The sequence below is a fragment of the Megascapheus bottae genome, chromosome 14 (genome assembly GCF_031878675.1).
Source record: "Megascapheus bottae isolate mThoBot1 chromosome 14, mThoBot2.hap1, whole genome shotgun sequence".
In the NCBI taxonomy this organism is placed as follows: domain Eukaryota; kingdom Metazoa; phylum Chordata; class Mammalia; order Rodentia; family Geomyidae; genus Megascapheus; species Megascapheus bottae.
In genome coordinates, this window is record NC_143522.1 from 19,717,046 (window position 1) to 19,744,910 (window position 27,865).

The 27,865-nt window shown below is 36.2% G+C and overlaps 1 long non-coding RNA gene across 1 annotated transcript; it reads right to left on the reverse strand.

Annotated features, from left to right (window-relative positions):
* Positions 1-373: 373 nt before the first annotated feature.
* LOC150054778 (uncharacterized) lies at positions 374-27,821 on the reverse strand. Its single transcript, XR_016537657.1, has 3 exons — positions 27,658-27,821; positions 1,167-1,305; positions 374-543 (listed from the first exon to the last, which is right to left on the reverse strand). It is a non-coding gene; the product is annotated as an uncharacterized LOC150054778 (long non-coding RNA).
* Between the last annotated feature and the right edge of the window lie 44 nt (positions 27,822-27,865).

The following is a 27,865-nucleotide window of genomic DNA, read 5'->3' on the forward strand; positions in this document are numbered from 1 at the left end:
GTTCCTATGATACATTTTATAGCAAAAATGGTATATCAAGTTGCTACATGAGTGTGCATTTATTGTAAGTACATCCATAATCTGAAATTTATCATGGAGAGGTAGAAGTATTTATACCACTGAAACAAGACATTACTGAAAATAAAAGTTCAATTTTTATTTGACCTGTTGTCAAAAATAATGGCAAAAAGGACAATATGAGAGATTTAAACTTAAAATTATATCATTTCAGAAGCCATTATTTTGTGAACATCATAGAACTTTGAGAAAATGTTATTCTAAATTTAAGCACAAATTTTGATTCAGCAAAGAAATCATGCATGCCACTTAAGCAATGAAGTATGAACATATAGCTTCTTGTTTTTCCATCTTCATGAAAATACTGAAAACAAAATTATCCTCATCAAAAACTACTTCAATCCAATTGGGATACCAATACCTCCATCAAAGTCAGAAGTGTGAAAGGCTCCATTTATTAGATTAGCTCAGCACAGTGTCTCAGAGAAAATGTCCTGTGGTCAAGTGGGAAGCCAGTAGTTGTGTCTAGTTGAAGTAGCAGCAGCAGACATAGTTGAAAGTAAAAATAACAGCAGTAGAAATAATTCATTAGGAAGAGTCCTTTTTTCTGTGCACTGAAGACAGCACTGATTGGCACATGGTTGGACTATCCTCTTGATCTCTTTGTCTTAGCATATGCATCTTATCATGTGTACTTTTGCTACATCCAACCTTCACTCTTCTCTTCCTTTCTTTTTCAAATTTGAAAGTCTGCAATATTACTTCTTGCACCCAACACAATAATCTTACATTAAAACCTTTTCTAGCTGGGTGCTATGGCTCACGCCTGTAATCCTAGCTACTCAGGAGGCTGAGATCTGAGGATCACAGTTCAAAGCCAGCCCAGGCACTAAAAAAGTCCATGAGAATCTTATCTCCAATTAACTTATAGAAAATGGCTTGGCTCAAGGGTATGGCTGTGGCATTGCTCTGAAGAGCTCAGGGACAGTGCCTAGGCAGAATTCAAGTCCTATAACCCAACAAACAACAGCAAAAAAAAAAAAATCTTTTCTATAGTTTCCTTAGTCAGATATCCTTTGGATTTTCAGAGTCATCTCCCATTAGAATATTCTTATATGTAAAATAGATGGAAGAGTTGAAAATATTACCTTTTGTCAGCTTGACTTTGGTCATGCGTATCAGTGAAGAAGGTATTTTTTTTAATCATTTTTGACATGATGGCTTATTTTCTGGAAGCAACATTGTGGTTGTAAGTAATGACAGCAGGGCTCTGAAGAAATGTATAATCTATCAGTAGAACTGTGTGAGTTAGCAAACAATGGTAAAATGTTCAAATATAGGAAAGCATGCAGTTTTCTATATATTAATGTGACAATAGTTTTAGACAAGCAAAAACTGGATTTCTGCACCTGGGGACATTTAAATTTTAATGTCCCCAAACTCGATTTTTTTATTATGAGATATTTAAATTTTAATTTCCATTCAAATTTAAAGTGAAGTACAGTATGTATGGGTATTTAAAAGTGAGTTACTTCTGTTTTGTGCTATTTTCTCCCTTTTAGTGTTCTCAATCTGAAGGCTTCAAATAATGTTGTATTCATAATACCCAGATTATAGATAAGATAATTTGTATCTTATTTATATTAATTTATTATTTATCTTAATTATATTGCAGTACATGTTATGGTTCCAGTGTGAGGTATAGTCAAACCTAATCCTATGCAAAATACAAATGACACACTGAGTTAAACCAAAATAGAATGTAAGAAACTCACTTGCCTTCCTAGGTCAAGAAAAATATCTAGAGTAAGAAGAGTTCAAGGTGGAAGTATATAGAAACATACAATGACCATGAATTCTCACAAATTTCTTCATACCTGTGACTGAGCTTACTTGTGTGTAATGTCTTAGGAATTTCACCCTAAAATAAGAGGAAGAAATGCTGTTCCCACTGTATAGATGTGACAATTTAGTCTCTGACTGGTTACCAAGCCCCCACTGTGAGGAAATTTAGTACTGGATCCAAATTGATCAGAAACTATTCTTAGTATGCCTAAAACCCTTCCCTAAGCAAAAGGGAATTCTCTTCAGAGCAAATAATTCCATGAGTGCAATTCAACAGTAATAGGAAAAGACAAAATACTAAGACAAAAAGGGAAGCCACAATCAAGTAAACACCAGCTTGGAGATGGAAACAAATCTCTTAACTTCCTTTCTAAAGAAAACTAGATGCACAAAGACTTGATGAAAATCACACCTAGAACATGATTAAGAAACAATTTAAGAGAGGGCAGGAGTTTGATCTAGTGGTAGAGTTTGATTCCTTGGTACCAAATATATAGAAAAAGACAGAAGGGGTACTGTGGCTCAAGGGGTAGATAATATTAGCCTTGAGAAAGCCCACGGACAGTGGTCAGGCCCTGAATTCAAGCCCCAGACTAGGGGAAAATATTTTTAAAAAAAAATAGAAACAATTTAAGGTTCTCCTAAATCTTATGACAAGCTGTGACCTGAATTCTCACATTTTCCCAAAATTACATCATTTTAATTACACTCTCCCTCATGACTGTATTAACAAAGGTGTGGGTGGGAGCAAAATAACTATACTACCTGTTAATTCACAGAAGGAAATCTAAAAGGTTAAGATTTATTAGAACATAATTCAAATCAGATATCCTCATCTGAAATTCTGATATTGGTTGCCTGATTTTTCTTCCCCTTAAGGAATGAAAGTCCAAAGAGGCACCAATTTTTTTTTGACTTTGGATAAAATTTAGGAGAAAGCTCATTGATTATTAAAATAATTGGACCCCTGATAAAGATGCCATACTAATTCAATCCAAATTTACTTACGTAATAGAAAAGATGAGAGAATTGTGGATTGTGAGTTAAAGAATATGAATTTAAATTTGAGGCATATTGAACCATTGCAAGTGAAAACAGAGTGCCATTTTCTCTACCTCATCTATAATGGTATCCCACAATATTAACATCTTCTACCTTATGTAGATTATAAGTTAATGAACATAAAAACCATTAGTCTTCACTTATGTTCTATAATTGAATCGATGCAATTGATTTCAAAGTTCAGATGCACTCTGTTTCAGTAAAGAGGCTTTTAAGAAGCTGATTTCACATCATAAACAAGCCCATTTGTTTGATAAAAATTCCCAGAAGAACTGGAATGACAGGACTTACTGAACTTAGAATTCCGCATGAACCAAAATCTTGCTTACTTTTTTTTTTTTCATAACCCTATGGCTGACTTACTGAGGAAAAAGGGAAGTTATGCAAAACAGGATGTAATGAGATTCATATGTTCAAATTACAGCAAGTCTTTATTCTTCCATAAAACTACACAGAGAAAGAAAAAGTCTATCCATGCTAGAATGTATTCAATAACCTGTGTAAAACAAGCTGAGCTTTCATTTGAGTCTTAGGAGAAATGTTACAGAATCTTGTTCAATTGGTCTCAGTAATTCTTCCAGAGCAACAGCTCTTTCTGCTTCCCCACAGGGACTTCTTACCTCCCAGTGGTTAGAGTCATGTGGTCACATCCTATAAAGTCATCACTTTCCAGGGTCATCAGATATATGGAGAAAAGGCCAAGAAGCCTTCTTACTGAAGTCTTTAACCAGAAAGTCAATAGAAGTGCACTATCAATTTAGTTAGGAAAAAAATAATAACTTAGAGTCTCATTTCTCAATGAAGGTTTCCAGTGAAATAAGCTCCTCTGTAATAGAAAACGTATGCTAAGAGTTTAGAATTTGTAGTTTTCTTGATAGATACAATAAATGTTCCCAAATCAGGGAATTTGCCTTTTTAAGTAATAGCAATTTATAATTTAACTGCTGCCATCAACTTTGATATAAATTTTGAACTGCTCTTCATCTTATTGCTCCTAACCACAGAATGACAGAGGAACAGAATGGAATTAAAGTTTTGGAAATTCACCATCTGATTATCGTAAACAAAACATTAAAGAGGTTTTAAGTTTTATACTTTCTGTACAATTGGCAACAAAACTGATGGAAGAGAAAATTAAATATAGCCTACTAAGAGAAAATTTTTGTACATAATAGAAATTACTATATAGTAGAAATATATATGTAGCCCACTAATAGAAATATATTAAATATATGATATAAATAATGTAATATAGTATAGGTATGCACCTGTACAATGTATACACATGTATTCTTTTCACTGTTTTTACCCAATATGAGGTTTCAGTAGTATTTGTAATTCTGTACTAGTTAGGGTACATACAAGAACACCCTAAGATTTGAAAAGGGTCATCTCTCCAAAATGGAGAAAGATAAGCAAACAATTACATCAAGCATACAGAACAAACAGTAAGCATTTTACTCTTTGCCTGCCCATAAATTCCTGACAAAGACCGGGGCTTTCATGCACATACACTGAACTCCAGTGTCTGCAAGCTGAGATTGCCTAGACCCTCCCAATTGTTCAGTCCTTGGTATTTGTTACAGCCCTGGACTGCTGTGCCATTTGGATTTGAATTGCACACTGCTTTTTCCTTTCATTTCTGGCCATCGCCCAAAGCCAAGCAGCAGGTGCCGTCTCCGGAATGTCACTCTCTAATAAAAGTATTGTAACATAACACAGAGACAAAGGAGTTCTCTTTGGATGGTCTTTGATTTTCTTGACAGATTGCATTCCTAATCAGACAGAGTCTCAAAGCTCAAGACAGACCACTGTATATGTTTTATAATTTAAAGGGGGAAAAAAAATCCCCTCATGTTAGTTTTGCTTGGGCAGTGAACCCGGGTGCTGGGTGACAGGAGTTAAGAAAGCAACTGCCAGCAGCTGCATACTCTCCCTCAATGAAGAGGGGGGTGGAAAAAAGGAGGGTTCAGACAAAGTTCTCCCAGAGGCAGTGTTTTGTATTCCTTTTGGCTCTTCAAACAATGACACCTTAATTGCTTTCCTAAGTGGGTTAGGAGGGAACCATGTTAAAAATAAAATGGAAAAAAAAAATTAAGTAGTTTCAAGGAAGAGTGAGTGATTTAAGCAATTCCATTTCGAGTGATTCCAGGGAATATAAAAGCAGAGAAAATGAAATTATGCAAATGAAAGGGATCAGACAGGACAGCAACTGGTTTGGATGCCATTCCTTTAGGAACCCATGCTTTGTCATTAGGAACTAGATCCTGGATATATCAACGCCACACTTTCCTGTAAAACTCTGACCTGTGTATCTTAATGATACTCTGGTGAAGAGTTGACTTGAATACAGAAAGCGAATATTCTAATACAACAACAACAAAAGGACAACTAATTCAACCATGTCTTAAGAAAAGCTTCCATATTCTAGCAAACTATCCCGAGATGCTATACACAGTAGTGCAGCTCTGAAATTGAAATGCAGAGATTTTATTTATAGTTGTTTAAACTGCTAGTCTGAATTGTTTTATTTTGTCTTCATTTTAGTTGAGTTTGAGTGAACATAACCTTTGAGACTGGGTTGAGAACGTAACATATGATTGAGCAACATTTGAATGTGAGCTGCATTTTATACAGGTTCAGAAAGATCTCATCAGGTCAGATGACACCCCTCTGAAGTCATTAACCCTCCATGCAATAAAAGAGTTTTAAAGCATTGCCTATGGGAACTGAATAGGTAATATTCCTAATGGAGAATACCATTACCTCTCAAGCTTATGTAAGTTACGTTCCCTAGGGTTATCTCTTTTTCTTTCAGCAGTTAAAAGAACTTAAGCAAATATTGCAATGCATTTTTGCAATAGCCAACTGCGGAGACATCTGCCCTGTATTTGGGGATTATTTTATCCTTCTCAGATATATCTAGTGTTAATGAAGAGCTGCTATACACCGAGGCTTTACATTCAATAGCCCATTGAATCTTGGCAAAATAGGTAGCTTTATATTTTCAGATGGAAAAACTAAATGAGATCAGAGAAGTTAATAAAATGGCTCAAGGTCATACAATAAGCAGGTGTAGAACCAAGATTTGAGTACACGTCTGTCTGCCACAAAAGCTTTTCTATATTCCTTGCATTATAGAGCACATGCTTTAGAGAACATATGTACACTAAATTTCTTCTCTTAATCTAGCAATTGTCACGCAATTGTTATCTCTTAAATCTTTCTTCTCCATGAAGGGTTCTTTTTAAATATATAATTAAACTAAATTAAGCTGAATAAAGCTCAGTGTCAAACCAGAGATGGCTTGGGGATTAGATGTAAGTGAAAATCTTGCCAAGTTGAACAGCCCACACTATTCCTTCTGGGCTTTAAGTTTATAGCACAGATTGAGTATTCTAAGAATCAAAACTCTTGTATTTGACAAGCTGTGGTATCCTATCCAGAAGTAAATAATGTCTGTTCTAAGAAAGAACATAAATATGATAGTTTCAGGTAGTTTTGTACATATTAGGTATAATCAATAGAAGATTGAATGGGTGTCACCAGTTTATCCATTCAATCATTTGGATAATACTTCTTTTTTCTATTCATTTCTCAATAAAAATTTTATTGTTTTATTTATCTGTGAACCTGCTCCTTAAAATCCACCACATAAATAGGAAAGGAAAAGACGGATTGGAGATTAGAAAGACAGCACACGTTTAAAAAGATTTGGGATACAGCTATGAAGTAGTAGGTGTAATTATTTTTTGCAAGACATCTGGTAAATCCCAAGCCCAGAATATCCTCTTTTTGTTCAGCATTTAAATTTGGATGGTAGCATCATTTCAGCTACTTTTCTTAAACTCCTTGGTTTGAGAAACTCGGCTTTGTGTCCTATGAAAACAGCTTTTCTCAAGAGATTTCTGGTACTTTCTGATTCTGGATGGACTGGAAATACCACAAAAACAACTTTCCTTATGGTATTTTGGCACTTTGACCATTGGGACCAGATGGTACACAGAAGTGCAGAGGAAGCATTGGGTATGAATAATGATACATTTTTTAAAAGAATCATTCAGTCTTCTGTAACTTTATTACATTCCTTACATAGGTTCATGCCAATTTACACTCTGATCTGAATATGTTCATCCATTTCCACAGGAGGAAAACTGGATGTCAGGGGGGTAGGTAGATTGCCTTGAATTTAGAACAAATTGTGAATTTAAAATAAATTTAGGACACATTTATTTAATCCACAGCAACTTTTGTTTTATCTTATGTTTTTGTGTGTGTTTGTTTTTGCTTTTATAAAAGTGATCGGGTCCTAAATTTGGTCCTATTATAGAAAAAGTTATAGATGCTGGGCTCATGCTTGTAACCCTAGCTACTCAGGAGGCTGAGATCTGAGGAATGCAGTTCAAAGCCCATCGGGCCACTAAAGTCCATGAGACTCTTATCTACAATTAACCATCTGAAAACTGAAATGGTGCTGAGGATCAAGGGGTAGAGCCTTAAGCTGAACAGTTCAGGTCCAATGCCCAGGACCAGAGTTCAAGGCTCACAACCAACTTAAGAAAAGAAAAAGAAAAGTCACAGTTAAATTATGAAATATGACAATCAATTTTGAACTAAAGATATTAACACTGCTAGAAGTTGGTGGTTCACAGTTGTAATCTTCTAATTTTAGCTACTCAGGAGGCTGAGACCTGTGGATCACAGTTCAAAAGCAGCTGTGGCAGGAAAGTCCATGAGATCTTCTCTCCAATAAACAACTCAGAAAAAGCCTGAAGTGGAGCTATGGCTCAACTGATGGAGAGCTAGCCTTGAGCACAGAGAAGTTCAAGGATGGAGCCCAGGCTCTGAGTTCAGACAAGTACAAAGGTGGAGGGAAGGAGGGAGGGGGGAGGGAGAAAGAGAGAGAGACAGAGACAGACAGACAGAGAGACAGAGAGACACAGAGAGACACAGAGAGCAACACAGAGACAGAGCGAGGGGAAGGAGCAAGGGAGGGAAAGAGAGGAGAAGAGAAAGCGAAAGAAAAAGAGAGGAGAGAAAGAAAGAAGAAAGAAAGAAGGAAGGAAGGAGAGAGAAAAAGAATGAAAGAGAAAGAAAAAGAAAGAAAGAAAGAAGAAAGAGAGAGAGAGAGAGAAAGAAAGAAAGAAAGAAAGAAAGAAAGAAAGAAAGAAAGAAAGAAAGAAGGAAAGAAAGAAAGAAAGAAAGAAAGAGAGAGAAAGAAAGAGAGATCTGCGGGGCTGGGAGTTTGGCCTAGTGGTTAAAGTCCTTGCCTAGCATGCATGAAGACCCGGGTTCGATTCCTCGGTACCACATACATAGAAAAAAGCCGGAAGTGGTGCTGAGGCTCAAGTGGTAGAGCTCTAGCCTTGAGAAAGTCCAAGGACAGTGCTCAGGCCCTGAGCTCAAGCCCAGGACTGGCACAAAAAAGAAAGAAAGAAAGAAAGAGAGATCTGCATAACTTGTCCTCGCTTAACAATTTTTAAGAATTAAAAACATATCCAATTTTAACTTTTGACCTATATGTCTGATAAAAATCCAGAAAAGACATAAGGAGTTACAAGTTAGGAAACACACTTCAAAATGAAATCCAACGTTAAAAAAAGTAGAATCTTGGGTAAAATTAGACAATCTAAACTATTACTTTCGTAAAAATTCTCCCTTACATTTTCAGATTAACTAAGACATAATCAGGTTAACAAAATATGAAGAGGATTTCTGTTGATTCATTTTCAGAAGTCATGGGTATTGAGAATGTGTAAAAGAGTGATGCACAGGGAAGATTTTCCCAAATATTGGTTGTACTTAAAACTGTTTACTTGGTGAGCATGTGGTGTGGAATAATTACATAAGTTTGATGGTCAGAAAGAAAATCAACTCTGAAGACAATGAACTTTTAACATTTTTTTTTTTGCTAGTTCTGGACTTGGGCTCAGGGCCTTTGACTTTCTCAAGGCTAGAGCTCTACCACTTAAGCCTCAGCACCACTTATGACTTTTTCCTATTTATGTGGTAGTGAGGAATCGAACCTGGGTCTTTGCGCATGCTAGGCAAGCACTCTTTCCACTTGGCAGAACTCCTGGCCCCAGCAGACGCTCTTTTAACATAGCAACACATTAAAAAGAGAACCATATTTGCACACTCTCATTGTACAAGCATTAAGGTAAATTTTTCACTTAGAAGATGGATGTATCACCTAAATGAGATTTGTTATGAAAGTCATAAATCAGGTATACATCTGATATTATTATCTGACAGAAGTCTGAGTGGGTGAGAACAAGATGAATAACAAAGATTCACCTGTCCCACATATCAACAATAAAACAAATGAATATAGCCCCACATGTCATGTGTATATTATCTTAGGTTTGGAAATTTCATTTGGTATTTGCGTTTGTAGCTACCTAGGATTTCATTTACTTTCTACTTATTCATTCAAATAGAAAATATAAATTCACAACTTCAAATTTATAGCATAAAAAGGACACAGCAAATGCAATCTCAACTATAATCTTCTCATAAAGAACAAATAGGTGACCTTGTTCTAACCTTTGTTATGACAGAAGAAAGATGTAATGGGAAGCATCAAAAGTGAATGACTACCCAAAGGGAAACAGATATACCAGAAAACTTTTCTCTATAATTTGTATCATGAGAAACAAACAAAACAGGTATCCCTATTGATCCAAAAGAAATGACACCAAGACGGTTCAGCAGAATGAATTCGAGAAAACTGAAATATATCTTGTCTGAGGAGGGTGGATTGTCAGAAAGAGGAGTAAAGAAATGGAGAGAAGAATGATGGGTGAGTGTAGTTATAATGGCCAAATTATAGGTGTGAAAATGGATTCAGATAATTTGAAAGGCTGCATAGGCTGAAATAGATGTGAGGGAAAATGACGGAACAAAATGTAATCTGATCCTACATTGGCACACTGATTTGAAATACCTTTATATTATTTGAAGATAATAAAATAAAGTTAAAATACATCAGGACAATATATCGATTGCACAAATTTGATTATTTACAGAACTTTGATCTTTGAACCTACTATAGATGCTAGTACTGAGACTTTTTTTTTTTTTTGCGGGGGGAGGGTCATGGGGCTTGAACTCAGCCTGGGAGCTGTCTGTGAGCTCTTCAGCTCAAGGCTACCGCCTTAGCCTTGAGCCAAGTCCCACTTCCCATTTTCTAGAAGTTAACTGGAGATAAAAGTCTCAGGTCCTTTTGTGCCCAGTCTGTCTTTGATCCTCGATCCTCAGATCTCAGCCTCCTGAATAGGTAGGATTACAGGCGTGCGCCATCCACATGTCTGATACTGAGACTTTTAACTCAGGTTCACCTTTGCTCGGCTGGCACTCACCACTGGAATCATACATTCAAGAAACCAAGTCAGCTTCTTCCTGCAAATTTTCAGATGGAACTTTATGGGTTTTTGTGTCTGGGCTGGCTTTAAAGCTTGATTTTGTATCTCAGCTCCTCAGTTTGTAGGATTACAGATATGAACCACCAGTGTCTGTCTTCATTAATATTTTGACACAGGAGTATGCTATTGTGAATATCTGCAAATGCGGTTAATTGCTTTAGACTGAAAAGATAAGGTTTAATCTTAAATTGAGATCATGAAAAACAATAAGTTTTTTTCAAGTATAATTTAACTTACTAAGGCAATTTCTTTTTCATTGGACATATTCTGAAATGATATAAGCACTAACAAGACTGTGAAATTCTGCCACTACAAGGAAAATTCATTATGTGAAAAAGTCATAGGCAGTCACCTGATGTGATCAAACATGCATGATTAGATAAGACAAAATGTTGGTATCTTATTCTCTAAAGAATGGCACATATAAGTAAATACTCAAAATGTCTCAGAGTTCACAACCTTGAAAGTACTAGACTTTAGAGCTAGAAAATGGTTGTGGGAGGTTATATTATGTTAAATGGTTTTCTTGGCCTATACTAACTAAATGCCAATAACATGTTGTGACAATAAAAATATCCCTAGACATCGTCGTGTCATGTGGAAAGAAATATCACCTCCCCTTGGGAACCACTGGACTAAGAAGTTGTTTTCCCTGGATATGAATTTATAGAGAATCATTTATGGAGCTTTGGGGGAAAAAAAATCCTGTGTGCTTACTGTTCTCTTGGAATTTACAGCAAAGGAGACTCCTGGAACATGATAATAAAGATCCCACTTCACCCACACTGATCATCATTATTGTATGATGTTCAAACATTCGTTGTACCTGATCTATAACTTCATCAATGTACAATAAGACTTTTCTCATGGCAACACAGTTCACACTAAGTGCAGAGGCAAAAATCTAGAAATACAAAGTATAAGTATTGGTTTCACTGATGAATAATGGTGTCTCTCTAGAGGGCAACTTCTTTGCCCTTTAGGTTTTTGGACAGATTTATGGATTTTTAAAAAATGTATAATTTGTACATATTTTAGAGTTATAAATAGATTAAGGTCAACATTCAGTAGTCAAGTTTAATCTCACATAGGTCACAGTCCATATTTTTCATGAGACCTTTCAGTGTCTCTGTGTCAAAACCCCAGTAAACTTCAGTTTCATCTCTTTCAACACCATGTCTTACAAATCACACTTTAGAAATGTCAGAATGTACTTCAAATCAGGCCCCATTCTTCCTTAAACCTTGGAATGTTTATTTATTATCAACATTTCTTATCTAGGTATATTCCCTTTATTCTCTTAACCTCTTGGTTAGAATTTAAAATTTAAATTAAATAAAATAATTTCCCCCCTCCACAGGAATTTAATTGGGCATATAATGTTGCATATATGTAACTTATTTAGTACTACGTAACTCATGCCCATATGTATGTGTGTATCGTACACACACACACACACACACACACACACACACACACACACACCCTATGCATTATATGATTAAATTCACACTGTAGAATGTTCAAGTGAACTGCAAACTTTCACCACTATAATGTGGAACAAGATTTAGGGAGGAGGTGTTTTGATAGTTTCCAAATATAAAAGTACCTGTGTCAATTATTAGAAAATTATTTAGAATTTCGAGAACAGAAAAAAAATCCATAGGTAATTTCATGGTTGTACTTAAAAGATAAAAAAATAACCAACATACACCAATCATATAACATCAGCAAATGTTCCACAAGGCATTTAGAATCAGTAAATGAGATATAATCTCTAATTTTTCTGTATTGGCTTAAGCTAAATCAGGAATAAAATGGTAAAATACATGCAAATAACAGTTGTGGTCATTTAAGCTGTTTTCTGCTTTTGTTTTCTTTGTCTATCACAAATTAAGATGTTTTGTAAACCCGATAATTACCCTGAAGAAGTTTGGTGACCAACCCATGGAGGATTTTTTTTCCCCTCTTTCTTTTGCAAAAGAGCTGCTAGTGAAGGGAGTTTATGAGTTTTTTCTAAGAGGTGAGCAGGGCTATATGACTACTTTTCCATCTGTTCTTTTGTGATTTACACAGATTCCATGCAGATAAAGAGGAGTTGTTACATCTGACAGAACTCCCCAAGCTACAGTATAAACAGCAGGAAAGGCCACCTGCTACTTTCCAACTTATGTTACATCAAAGCAGCCTGTATGGCTCATCCTGATTGGCTGACAGCAGGTCTCCAATGGAAAATGCCAGCTCCAATCTCAGAAGATAAATTTGTAGGCGCTAAACTATTAAAGGACATAGAGTACATTTAAATTAAGGGCTATAAGGGTGATAAAATTATTTACTGTCTGTTGGTTTATGTTCCATTTTGCTCATTTATCTTTCATATTCTTTTCTCAACAACTCTGTGTATGTTATTTGCTTGTTGGTTTATTTTTTCGTGCAGTCCCAGGGCTTAAACTTAGGCACTAGGCATGTGGGTACTGTACCTGAGCCATTTTTTTTTCTCAATGCTAGCATTTCTACCACTTGAGCTACACTTCTACTGTGTGTGTGTGTATGTGTGTGTGTGTGCATGTGTGTGTGTGCATGTGTGTGTGTGTGTGTGTGTGCTTAACGAAATAATAGTCTCATGGAAATTCCTGCAGGCTCTGGCTTTGAACAGTGCTCCTCACAGCTTAGCCTCTTGAGTAGTTAGGATTACTGGAGTGAATCACTAACTCTGGCCTATCTTGCTTATTTTTAAAGGTTACACCACTCTGCCTTTCAAATCAAGAGTATCAAATGGAGTAGCAAAGAATATTGCTCAATGATGTCAGGGAAAGATAAACACAAATCATATTTTGTGACACTACTGCTATAGCAAAAACAACTCTTATTCTTCTTTCTTGATTTCTCTTGAGGGTATAAACCAGGAAATTGGAAGTTCTGTGTTTTTTTTTTTCTTTTCTTACATCATTTGTTTTACATAGAAGCAGTGATTTTATCCATAAAGAACTGCTTGGAAGATATATATATATATATATATATATATATATATATATATATATATATATTACATTTTTGGAACCTATGATCCTAAAGGAAGAAATCCTGAAAGCTGGCATTTACACAATTCCATCAATTAGATCCCTGCTGTGTCCTCATCACCAGCTGCCAAATGACCTTAACAGCATCTTCTTTTCAACAACTCTGAAGCATCTCATTGTCCTCATTTACAAATTGATCAATTACAGCAACAACTATGGGGAGTCTGGTTGACTTGTTTACTGCCATGATGTGAACCCAATCTGGAATCATTTTAAACACACAAAACCATGTGAATGCTCGCCTGACTCATGTCTTCCCAATTACAAGATTTGCAAAACCCCTTTCAAACTAAGATGGCATGTGCCAAATATAATTTCATATTCATAGTCACCCTTACTCTGGTTGATCTGTTTGCAAAGTTTATAAACAGATTTCCTGCCAGTGAAATACAAGCAGCAGATTTATAGGTTAAGCTCACTATGCTGTAAAGAGCAGGAGCTCTTCTGTGCTTTGAGTGCCTTACACAGAGCTTGCAGAACATGGAAAATATTGATGGGCTAGCACAATCGATATAGGATTGAATATATCTAAACAGGAAGTCTTCCTAAAGCCAAGTTGGGGCATCAGAATAGCCAATTCATTTCTAATATTCCATTTAAATCCAAGCTTCCAAAACATTTGTCTGCTAAGGATTGGAATCCTAACAGAGACATGTCAGCCTACAGATGTGTCTGCCAAGTTCCAATAGTCCAGATCCCCAGAAGGAAATAAAGATTTGTCAGTGTGACAGACAATCTTCTGAATTCCTAAGCTGTCTCAGAACTGGCAGTGCCTGCCTATGGCTGACAGAATTGCGGAGGAGGTAGCAAAGGAAAAAGTTGCACAACACCTGCCCTGCAGCCCCACAAACACGCAACCCCTTGATGAACTGTATTCATGGCAAAGGTAGAAATCAAAGGAGTCTGCATTTAAAGGAGAGGAAGTAGTAACAACATTGACAATTGACAAAAGAGATTCAGATTTAATAAAGGCGATTAAGAGAGCTTCATTTTAAGCATACCCAGGGGGACTGTCTCTAGAGCAGTCTTGAATAGTTGTGAAGTAGCCAGAGATGTTGGTCACAGACACTTTTATGATTCTAGAAAAAAAATGTCACAGACACTTTTATGATTCTAGAAAGAAGTGTCCACTCTTGTATTTTTGGACAGCGTACATGGGTGGCACCAAGAAGACAAAGGGGGTGACACATTCCTGAAAGTTGTTAAAACTGAAGCCAGTGGAAAGTGGTCAGAAAAAGATTAGACAGACCAGACAGGTAATAGAGTGTGGTGATCTGGCTCATAGCAAGGTGGTTAACTGCAGGGGTCCAGCGGGGGGTGGGAGGAAGGGAAAGAAAAAAGAGAAGAGAAAACTGAATTGCACCAAGTCATCTAAGTCAAAGTCATAATGCCCCCCACCTTTTTTTTTTTTTTACCAGGCCTGGGCTTGGGCTCAGGGCCAGAGAACTAACTGTCCTTGGGTTTTCTCAAGGCTACAGCTCTACCATTTAAGCATTTAAGCCTCAGCACCACTTCTGGCTTTTTATTTCTATGTATGTGTTACCGAGGAATTGAACCCTAGTCTTCATGCATGCTAGGCAAGCATCATACCACTAAGTCAAACTCCGGCTCCATAATGTCCTATTTCTATGTGTAGGACTTTCTTGAATATACTTATTTGTTCTTAGGAATTGATTCGGAACATTCCAAGTAACAAGAAAGTAAATGAGATTTGCCATGTATTTCACTGCTTCTCTTTTCCCTTGTCTTTTTCTCCTCATTCCTCTCCCCTCATAGCCTAAATATCCTGTCCAGTGTATGTAGAGCAAACAAGCTCTCCCAGCCTGCTTACAGACTCTTGGTCTTGCAACACAAAGCAGAGTTTTTAGGCACATACTAAGCTGAGGATTTAAGGTCCTGTGTCTCTCCAACAAGAGTGTGTGCAGCCCCTAGGTTAATCTCAACCTTGACAGAGATCTCCAGTACCCCATGGAAATATTCTGGCATTTGAACTTCTGTTTGCATAGGCCTCCTGCACCTGCAACAGCACAGAGGGGAGTGTTGCAAAGGACAACAGTCATGGGGGCAGACAGGAATTGAGCTAGCCTGGAGTGATCGCTGTCACAGTAGTGGTGCTTATCTGCAAACACCCCATTGCTACTGAAAATGCCCTCTGTTCTCTTTGAAGAACAAGATGCTGTCACAAACTATTAGTCACCGAGACATTTCCTGGGAGTTAGTATGTTCAACATATCAACTGGTAATTAATTTTTTTAAGAGAGAGTAATGACTCTTTGATCCCCCTATATAATTTGCCAAGAAATTATCTTTGTTGATAGGCTCATATTCATGCTCAGAAATACATGTCAAGATATTTATTGCAGGATTGTTTATAATAGCAAAAGGCTGGTGGGGGGGACCCCAATAATAACCATGAGTTAAAGCTGGTTAATTAAATTATAGCACTTCTGTAGTGTGAAGCATTATGAAGTCATTCAAATTGGAAGACAGGAGCTAGCTAGAATGATCCATATCAATCTCAACATTCAAGAGGTTGAAACAGGATCATAAGTTCAAAGCCAGCATCGGTTACATAGCAAGTCTCTGTTCCTAAAACAAATAAAAAAACTCAAATGTCAGTGGTTAATTCCTGCAATCCTTGCTATCCATGAAGAATCGGTTTCAAAGACATTGTAAGCAGAAGAGTTCACAAGATTCCATTTCCAAAATAACCTATATGATTTAAAGCATGGTTCATGGGGTAGTGTACCACTGATAAAACAAGCCAAGGTAACACGAGTCCCTGAATTCAAACTCAACTACCTGATACAATAAAAGTTAAAGTGAGGGCCAGGAGTTTGGCCTAGTGGTAGAGTGCTTGCCTAGCATGCACAAAGACCCAGGTTTGATTCCTTGGTATCACATACATAGAAAAAAAAAAAGCTGGAAGTGGTGCTGAGGCTCAGGTGGTAGAGCTCTAACCTTGAGAAAGTCCAAGGACAATGCTCAGGCCCTGAGCTCAAGCCCAGGACTGACAAAGAAAAAAAAAGTTAAAGTGAATAAATATATAAATGAACAAATAAGTAACAACAGAATGATCTTCAAGATTATCACTGCAAAGCATGAATAATAATGTGTAATGCTCTCCTTGAGTGTATGTGTGCATATATAGATGTGTGGGTGCATGTGTGCACAAATGAGTGTGTAAAAGCTAAACAGTATTGGCATCTGAGAAAAGGAGGAGCTATGGTAAATATTTGCATTTTAAAATTTCTTAAAATGTGAATATGGGTGTATGTTTTTCATGTACACATTTCTAAAAAGTACATAAGTAGCAGTAAGGTTGGATTTTTGAAAACGTAAAATAGACTGTATTCATAGGGCAAGTAAAAGATGCTGCTATCCTTGGACTACTTAAGAGCCAAGGAATTTACTCACCCTCTCAGCTCTGTTCTTCACCTGTAAGGTGCCCATCGTTAAAAATATTTGCTCTGGGTGCCGGGAAATAACTAAAACTGCTAATTAGTGAAATTGAATCTTCTCACACTATTTGAGTGTCACTTAAACTTTTTCTAGGATAGCTTTAAAGACATGAGCAAATGCTCATGGCTCCTTTTTTCTGAAACCAGGGCTTTAACAGACTCTAGCTCAGACTAGTGGTGAGGATTACAGGGAATAATACATAGAGAGCTCTGTACATTTTCTTGCACAAATCAATTTGCTAAATACTTAAGAATGACTATTTTCACTCTCAGAATGGAGAATCTTCTATGTAGCATAATTTAGGTGAACCACACATGTACACTGTCTGCTACATATTATTAACATAGCTAACATAATCCATAGCTGTAAAGCTACCGTATAGCGGAAAGTCCCTTTCCTCTCCTTTGCTTCATTCAAAGAGAATGTTCCTACAAACATCATGCCCTGATTCTTTGACAAGTTTCTGTGCTTCTGTTTTTGTTTTTGTGCCAAATCAGGTCAAGGAAATCTCCTATTGACCCTCTACATAATTTATTATCATTGTCTCAAAGAAGAGATTATAGATTTTTTTGTGCTTCAGTGTGTGCTTTCCTTGGGTTGCTCCAATAGGCAACTTTAAGTAATGAAATGGTATGAGTCAGAGAAGGGAGAGCTGCCAATAAATTGTTCGTTGTGAATCAATTACTACTGCCAAGTACTGGGGCTTCAGTCTCACTAAGCATGCTTGCAGAAATGTAGCTGATGCTCAAGATTCAACTAATACAGGGGTGTCTAGGTGGGGTGGTGTATCTATCAAGTTTCATCCTGCACAGTGGATTTGTTTTCTCCTCCAGTATCCAAACTACTGTGCCCTTCTGGATTGCATTTGTGTAAGTCGAAGGTTAGAGTGGCCGTCTAGAAGATTGTTAGATTGTTTTTGTCCTACTATTGCATCAGTAGCTATGCTTGAGTGTAACCATGGCAATGCATTCTCCTTTATCCCAATATACATAATTTTTTAAGTCGTAGATAATTTAGACAATTTCCCTCCAGATCTATTCCTAACTGTGACCTGAAACTTCCTGGCACCTCCTACATACTGCTTAGGATTCCCTTCACATGTAATTAATTTCCTTCAAGAACAGGAAATGTAACTCCTTGCCTAGTGGTATACTAACACCCTGTGTGACTTATCAGACGGATGTCAAAGAGAAAAAGCAAAAGGATAACAGAACTTCAGGTGATGAAAAGCTCAGTCCTATATGCCACCTGCTTAAAACCACGTCTTAGAACAAAAGGAAATCACTTTTCTGTGGCAAGTAGAAAGATGTGATAACACCAGGTCAGAGCATACCTCTGCGTGCTGACTTTTGTAGCCTCTCTTCTCTGAAACAGAAGACCGGGGCAAAGCACAGAGGTTCTATTTCTTCAAGCTGAACTGAGACCCAAATGAGGTTATGATTTCATGAAGCTGATCAGAAACCACACAGCTCTAACCATTTCATCAGTGGTTAAACAGAGACTGTCTATTCTGAAGAGGTATGATGACACAGAATAAAGGTTGGATATATATTTTAAATCTTCCCAAAAATTAATTTAGTCACTTAAAAAATATAATAAGATCTCATGCTTAACACATCTTTTTTCCTTCATTCCTTCGTTGATTTATACTGCATAGGAATATGAAATTCCTCATCTGTAGTACATGAATGGTTTCTTAAAGGATTCCTTCAAATGACATCAATGTTTTTGCTTTTTTGCCTGATTGACAAGGGGATTCACTTGCAATAGAAATACTTAAAGCTTATTTTCCATGACAATCTCTGGATAATATCATGGGCTATTATGTCTTCCTACTTAAAATTTGTGAATGTCTCTTTCAACCAAAAAGAAAATGCACAAACAGGAAAAACGCTTGACAAAGGTCACCTGAAAATAAGTCTGAGAAAAGGGTGCCTGGGCAGCTGTCTAGCAGAATTAAGGGTAGCCAGGTCTCTTCATGGAAGTACTGCAGATCGGATTATAGTGTGTTTTATGTGCTTGTAAATGAAATCATTTGAGGGTCTCATGGAAAAGATCATACAAGATTTGTAACATTTGGCACAACTCTTGCCCTGTTCTGGAAATACCTTTCAGGTGAATTAGCATCTACAGATTGAGCTCCATCTTTACAGGGCAGGAAATAAGCCTACCTGAGATTTATAGGGTTAATGAAGCACTGAGAAAGGGCTGCTAGAATTTGCTTCTCTTGAGTCATGGGGTCTAAGGATCATTAAATTAAATGAGCACTATGAATTTTGCTTTTCCTTTTCTTTTGTTTGTACACTTTATCTCTTCAAGAAACTTGGCAGAATCGGTGATACATAGGTGAAAAAGGAAAATGCAGTAGCAATATGCTACTATTGTAATATGGAAATAGTCCAAGTAAAGTGTCTCAAAATCAGAATCAGCTTTGTATCTTAAAACGTAAGAAAATTGAAGGGAGCTGATGGCCCATGCCTGGAATCCTAGCTACTGAGGAAGCTGAGGGCTGTGAATGGTGGTTTGAAGCCAGCTCCAGCCTGTAAGTCTGTGAGACTCTTACGTCCACACAAAACAATTCAGAAGTGGAATTGTAGCTCAAGTGGTAAAATGCTAGCCTTGAGCAAAAAGAGTCCAGGGCAGTGCCCAGGCCCAGTAATCAAGAGCCACTATTGGCCAAAAATAAAAAGGAAGGTAGGAAGGTAAGAAGGTAGGAGGGTAGAAGGTAGGAAGGAAGGAAGGAAGGAAGGAAGGAAGGAAGGAAGGAAGGAAGGAAGGAAACAAAAGAGAGATGTGATTTTTACAAATCCACATTGTTTCTTTTAAAATCAAGGAATTACCTTTTCTAATACTAGGTGGTAAAGATTCACAATGACAATGAAAGCTTTAAGACTAAAGGAAGCTAGTATTATTTATATTGGTATCATCTATCTATTTATCTATAGAGAGCAAGAGAGAGAGAGAGAGAGAGAGAGAGAGAGAGAGAGAGAGAGAGAGAGAGAGAGAGAGAGAGAGAGAGAGAGAGAGAGAGAGAGAGAGAGAGAGAGAGAGAGAGCCCACACACAAGATTAAGGACATGCTGTGAGATGAGCTGTGTCCCTTAATAAGGGATGTTGAAATGTTAACCAGTGCTCTTTGTGAATGTATCTTCATTAGGACATAGCATATTTACAAATGGAATAAGGTTAAGACAAGGTCAGACAAAACCTCATGCATGATATGATTACAAGAAGGCTATGGGAATTCATGGAAACACAGAGACATACATAGACAGTATCACATGCCAGCAGAATAGAGACTGGAATGATGCAGCTTCAAAGTCAAGGTCAGTAAAGACAGACACAACCACCAGATAAGATACACAACAGATTATTCCAATTAGTGTCCAGAAGAAAACAACCCCATTCAGTACTTAGTTTATACTTCTGGTCTTTAGAACCATGAAAAAAAAAAAAGAATTTCTCATATGATTCATTGTTGCATAATATTTTGGAATATTTGAATCTAATGGTCCATAATATATCTGGACAAAAGCAATCATTTCTAAACAAATAACCAAAATTCCATGGCCATTTCTATTTTTATATTTTACACAGATCTTAGCAAAGAGTATGGGTGTGCACTGTGGCAGGCTAACCACAGATTCACTTGTTAAGGAAACAATATGCTTCATAAAGTAAAAGCCCCTGGCCTGATGCCCATCAAGTTGAAAAACGAAATATGCCAACCAATGGATTCCCCTTGCATGCAATGAGACAGGAACACCTGAAAGTCTGTACTAATTATTAAGTGCTTGGAAAGCAGCAATAGATTCTACTGCTGTATACTCAAAGTTGGCATACATTCTGGTGAGCGCTAAATTTATTTAGCAAGTACCACTCACAACCTAAGCTCTTATCCCAAACTCTGAACTGGACTTGAATACAGCTTTTACAGGAGATTACTCTCCATTCATACATCTTCATTGTATGTTTAGAAATGTTTCCCTCTCTAACACCCATACTACAATCCCTTCATAAAAGTGAAAATTTCACAAACTACTTCCCCTGGAAATAGCATCCAGGCAGATCACGCCCTCCTCTGTCATCTCGGCCAATTTCTCAGACCCTTTTCTTCCCTGTGACTAATAGTCCTCTCATAACTTCAGAATATTTTTTCTCAGTGCAGACTAACAAGCTGGTATAAAGGATTTAGGGTAAAAACGCTGATGCACTTCCTTGATTTCCCAAGTCTAACATTAGGAGAAAGTCATTTCTGCTCTTGAGCTTTCCAAAAAATTGAGTGATCTCTCTACTGAAGTGTCACATCTGCTTAGCTAAAATATTCCATAAGTGTGCGTGGTCTCACTGCTCTTACTCAGGTATGAAGCTACGATAATAGGACTCCTGTTAATAACAAAATCCGGTCCCATCCTTCACTCTGAAGGTGACATCTGTGACTTTCTGTCCCTCACATAGCATCCAGAGGGAAATCCCTGGCACCAATGACCTGTGAAAAGTAACACAAAGCCAGATATCAATCTCCCTTCCAACTGCCCATCAGAGGTCTCACTTTATAAAACAGTATGGGCGAGACTGAGGAGAATGCCAACAACATTTCCCAAAGAAATGCAGTACCACCCAACTTGCCAAGCATACATCATGTGCAAGGTAATTTTCTTGAGTATTTATACTTTTTAAAAATAACCATCACTCTACTCACCAAAGTCTTGTTACCTGGTATATTGCTGCATAAACATTTATTTGTTTATTTGAAATAGGAAAGGGAATGGAGGGGGAAAACAATATGATTAAGAGGGCGTGGGGGAGGGAAATGGGGACAAAAACATGAGAAGCGATCTCAATATGTGAGTAGTAATGCACCTACTACCTGGTGAATGTAACTGTATCCCCTCTATACATTACCCCCACAATAAAAAAAGAAAGAAAAGCAATTGGGAGGAAGAGGAAAGGGACAGAGGTGGCACTTTTGTCCTTATGCCTTCCTTGGACAATGGTGAATTACTTCCAAAACATTGGTTTCTTTATTTGGTGAGGGGGAAAGAAATTTAGCAAGGGAATGGATTTGAAGAAAATGACATGAGATTGGATGTGTTCTTCAATAAGTGTGTACAAGAAAGGTTAGGATGGGACTCAGGCATTCTGCATCTGAAGGGAATAAATATGTAACTATATACATATTGAAGCAATCAAAATAAACCAACAAGTTCATGCCATTTTATGTAAGAATAAATTAAGGATCACAGAAACAAATTAATATGATATTAGTCAGTGAAAGAATTTAAGTGTATTATTATGATCTATGTTCCCATTGTCTATTGCACCTTACATCTCTAACCTCTCTAGAGCAGTGACATGAGTTCTCTAGCCAATATCAAGAAAATAGCATTGTTTGCACATCTGGGATTTAATCCATGTCTGTGTTTCTCCTTCCTTATAATTAATGTTCCATAAAATACAAAATTAAATTCCAGCTTATACTTTTAGTGAATAATTGCCATTGAGTTATAACAAGTGAAGCAAAAGCCAATATCCTATCCTCATGTAATAGTAATAATATTAAGTAATTTATACAAAAGAGGAGTCTATGCTTTCCAGGTCACTTTTTTTTTGGCCAGTTCTGGGCTTGAGCTCAGGGTCTGAGCACTGTCCATGGACTTTCTCAAAGCTAGAGCTGTACCACTTGAGCCACAGCACCACTTCCAGCTTTTTTCTATGTATGTGGTACCTAGGAATTGAACCAGGGTCTTCATGCATGCTAGACAAGCAGTCTACCACTAAGCCAAACTCCTGGCCTCCAGGTCACTAAAAAACAATTATTAAATTGACTAAAAATAATTATTAAATGACTGAACTAATAGTACTATTCGTTAGTAGTATTAAATTAATTTTTAACAATTTTGATTAGATGTAGAAACATTGAGAGGATTTTATTGATGCTAATAATTATTGTGAACCAATTGTAGGTTAAACAAAAACTCCAGGATTGGCCAGTACAGAGCAAACAAGACAAATTCCTAGATCTCATGTGAATCCATTTCAATGAACAACAAAAGAAAGAAAAAATAATTCTAAGTGATATATTTACATTTATAAAAGGAAAATTCATTAGAATAAATAAATATGGAGTGATGAAAATTGGTTCTATAGTGATGTTAAGCCTTTAAATGGTATTTGAGCAGAAGGGAAGGAAAAGAAGAAGCCTGCTTTATGAATCTCTTAGAAAGACACTCCAGAAATCAGGAATTTGCAGGAAACTTTACTTGGCATGATTATGTTAAGACATGATGATCTTTGTTACTGCAAACCAAAGCATGAAGGAGAGAGTAATAGGAAATGGGATGACAAAGATGAGTGAATATTTTGGATCTTTTGTGCTGGATTATTGAACAGGGAAAGTAATAAGTGAAGAGGATGGAATTTTGGAATTTTTTTTCGTGAAAATGTTTCCATGGAGATGATGAGAGTTGATGATGTTTTGTCATGATTGAAAGATGGAGGTAACATATTGAGATGATGTATTAGCTAAGAGGTTTAAGGAGAAGAAAAGATGCTAACTCTTAGGAAAATGAGCAACTAACTGGGTGAATGCTTTTGCTTTTTAACCTTGATAAGCACCCAAAATAAGAAACAAGTTGAGAGGTATACTTGAAAGTAGTGTATGGAAACCATACTTTTTTTTTTTTTCAATCATGAATTGCTTAACACATTTGCAAATGGAGTGTTCAAATTGTAAGTGACTGAAGTTCCGGATTAAGTATAATTAACTTTGCTTGTGTTTTAAGAACTGAATTTTCAGAAAGCTCCCATTCAGTGGGAAAAGAAGTGATTTCTAAATGCAGATACTCCCACTACATGATTTTTAAATGATTCTTTCTTTTTTCTTATCTTATAAATTTGCCTGAAGGAAGACTAATTTTTTTAGAAAGTTGCCTGTAGGTAATGTATGTTAAAAGAAAAAAAACACACCTTATTTCCAAGGTTTGATTAACTCTGACTGAACATTAGCTCACTCTTCAACTGGCTTATATGTACTTATATAGTGGGTTTGGCAGAACTATGACTGGGTTACTTTGCCAAGGTCACAGTGCACTGCTTTATTTATGAAAAGATCATTTTTCTGTCAATATGAAAAATATAAATGCAATAGATGAGTGGGTGTTTTTGAGAAGCACTGAGTGGTACTGTGAAAGAAAAAAATTTAAAGGCAAATGATGCCAGTTTGCTAGTGTTTCCTGAATGATCTATCTGTTAGAACAAAGATACAAAAAAAATGACACCTTAGGCTATGTCCTGGCAAATAAATTTTTTTAAAAATTCCCTTGACTGATAAATATTTCCTCTGAATTGAGACGTTGCTTTGGGTCTACCTGTATTTTCGAATGTCACTCATTCTCTTCATGTTTCCAAAAGCCACATACAAATCTCTCGCTGGAGATATGCACCAAGTAATTTCCCAGAAGAAATGGTAATAAATGTGGTCTTGGAATAGCAAATGTAGGCTTATGTGAAGTTTACTGGATATTCCTGAATCTTAGAGTCTATTTCTATTACACATATCTTATTTTTAATAATATTTTATTATTAACACTATTCAATTCTAATTTTTTGATTGTATTCATTTTCTTAAGGGAGCAAAGTAAGTTGCTTTTCTGTTTCAGTTTTTTTGAATACTTATCTATTTTTAAGCTATTTCTGACACTGTTATTTTTGCATATATGTGTATTATATGTAGATTCATAGGTTCTATTTTTAGGGAACTATCATAAAAAATCTGGATATTCAACACAAAGTACCAATAAAAACAGTTATCCCATTAATCCCTGCTAACGAATAGGTAATGAAATTTTCTTCCTTTTTATTGGATAAAATATAGATTATTGTTAGTAATATTATTATTACTATCACTAAAGTCTTCTTCCTTGCTTGACTGGCATCCTACTACTTGAGCCTCTAGTTCAGCTGTATAGAAGTTATTTTGGATATGGAGTCTAATAGGAATTCTTGCCTCTACTTTCTTCACAGCCTAATGCTTTGTATCTCAACCTGCTGAGTGGCTAGTATTATGCGTGTGAGACACAAACCAGTAGCTAGATAGCTAGAAGACTGATCTTAACTTATGAAAGAAAACCATATTTGAATGGCCTTGAGGTGAGCAAAGGTAGTATTTTCATGTTCTAATACTCTCCCTTCACTGTGTCTAAATAAAAACAAAAACAAAACAAAACAAATAAACCCTAAGAATTGAAGGAGCTCTCACTCTGACCCACTTTCACTGGAGACTTCCATGTCAGTGTGTTTACTTCTAACTTAAGAAACAAGGCATAGTGGTTTCTCAAACAAAATAATCTCAGACTACAGAGTACTCATTCAGCTGCATAGGTAAAAGTCTTAGATTCATGATACAACCAAAATCCTATAAAAGAGCAAAGGAGAAAACCCAAAGAAACCAATATTAACCTATGCAGAAATGTGTAATAAAAGTGTCTATGGTAGAAAAGAACCATGAATGAAAAGAAATATTTTGAAAACATATTTTTAGATGAAGATTGGTAGAATGACAAAATAAGAAATTTGTCACAACCCAATGAAAGGAAAATACCAGTAAGCATTGAAAGTTCAAAGCTTCTTTGTGGAAAGTCTATCGAGGACGAATCTAATATTACATTTACTTAGATGATTAGAATTTTTTAAGCCCCAGTTTGGATCAAATGTCGACATTTGCACTCCCATCCATATATTGTTTAAATTGTAAAATGTAGCAAATAGGCTTGTAGAATCAGTACATTCTGTTACCTCAGCTCCACAAGAGATAGAAGTAGGAAGATAATAGTCTAAGGACTATTTCAAAAAATAACTAATACTAAAAAAGACATGGGTATACAGCTCAAGTGATCTAGTAATGTGTATCTAGTAGTAAGTAAAAGTCCCTGATTTCAAACCTCAGTAATATAAAAAAATCAAGAAAAGAAACAAAAAAGAATATTTGGTATTGTTAAAGTAATGTTTAAGGCAAAGGAAGCATCCCACATTACAATTACAATATACTATATAGAACATCAAACTTAGATAAGCCTTCCTCATACAATGTTGGAAATAGATTCTGAGAGAAAAATACAGAATAATTTAGAAACCGTTATTTTTTATGTCAACATATTCAAGAGAATAGTAAATTTTCTCCCAGCGCACTAATACACACATGAAATTCTAACCATCTACATCTATAATAGGGCAAATAGTACATTTTTGAAAGTATTTATTTCATGAAAAACAAAACAAAACGAAAGGGAAGAGATGGCTTCGGGATGTTTTTCGAGGATCTCCTTTAATTAAGTAAACCCAAATAATGGATATTATTTTTTCTTATTCCCCGTCAATGTCTGTAACTTTGTAAAAATTATATCATGTATTCATTATATATCACTATCTACAGCAGCACCAGCCTCAGCACAAATGACCTAAGCTAGTAAAAATCAAGCTCTGCCTATACTTTTTCTTGGAAAGGAATAATTTGTGTCAGGTAGATGAATTCCAGGTTTTCAGTCAGAAACAGGACAACAGACAGGAAAATTGCCAATGCCTGGGCTAATAAACAAGGAATCAAAACAATAATGAAAAGCATTGTCTCATTGTAGTCATAAAAATGAAAGGCTATTTGCAGAACATTCCTCCTCTGATCCTTTGTGGTTACTCAGAATTGTATTTTCCCTTTAAATAGCCAATTTCTCATTTAACAACTTGAAGTCAGACATTTGATCTGGGATAGCAAAACCAGACATAATTACTAGTTTTGTTATAAACTCAACTTTTTCTTCTTTGAATAAGTAAAACTGCAAATATTTTAAGTAAACTTCTGGGGAAACGACTTTGTTTTGATGGATACAAATAATAAATTATAAAAGTCAGGTTGCCATTGTTTTTGTTATAGAGGAAATCATTTTCCAAATGTGGTTTACCTCCAAGTATCTTCCAGGGTATCAAATTAAAGTATGCAGTGCTAAACTATGTCAAATACTCAATACAGTCAGTTGACATCCAACACTTCAGACAACTGAAATGTTATGATACCTTTGTATCAGAGTGGTATAGAGGCATCTAACATGCAATATCAATGACATTAAGTAAGACTGGGTATTTTTTTTGTGAATTTCTTACAAGTTTCTTTTTTCATTTTATTTAATTCCCCGCTAAAATCTTTCTTAGGAGTGAAACATTTTGAAATTTTAAGTCAGAGTTTGATTGGTAATCTAACCATACAACCAAGAGCTGAATCTTGGCAAATTGACTTCAAAACATAAGCACTTGTCACAACAAAACTCCTTTTTTCTTCTTTGCACATCTCTGGGTGAATAAACAATCAAGGTATCTCGTTTTGAAAATGCAGCTTAAAGGAACACCACACACTAACTGGTTATAGAGGTAACTTTGACCATTGAAATCTGACTCACAAGACTCCCATCTGATGCCCCAACATGTAACAAGCAAACTTAAAGAGACAAGAACTCATGGATGTTGATTCTTTTCAATCATGTTTTCACATTTATTTAGCAAATATTTATTGAGTACTTATTAAATGTTAAGCCTGTCTTCATTCCCTATTGATGCTATAGCAGGCAATTTCAAAATTATTGACTGACCATGATATGAATTTCTCCCTTTGAAGTTCTCAGGGGCAGGAGGCTAAATGGAAATTAGAAACAACGCTTTCCTCTGCAGGTATAAGATGGAAAAACATGGCATGGCCTACTCCATCTCCAAGATGCCTACCTTCCTGGTTTGTGGCCCTTTCCTCTTCTTGTCAATGATCCACTTCAGACTCTGATTCCATTGTCTTTCTCCTTTTGATCTCACTGTTTTCCTTTCCTAAAGACCCTCTTCATTAGTTGAGCTTGCTTGAGTCACTGGGAATCTCGAGATTCTTAATAGTATGATTTCTTTCCTCTGTAAGGAAATGCATTTACACATTATTCTCAGA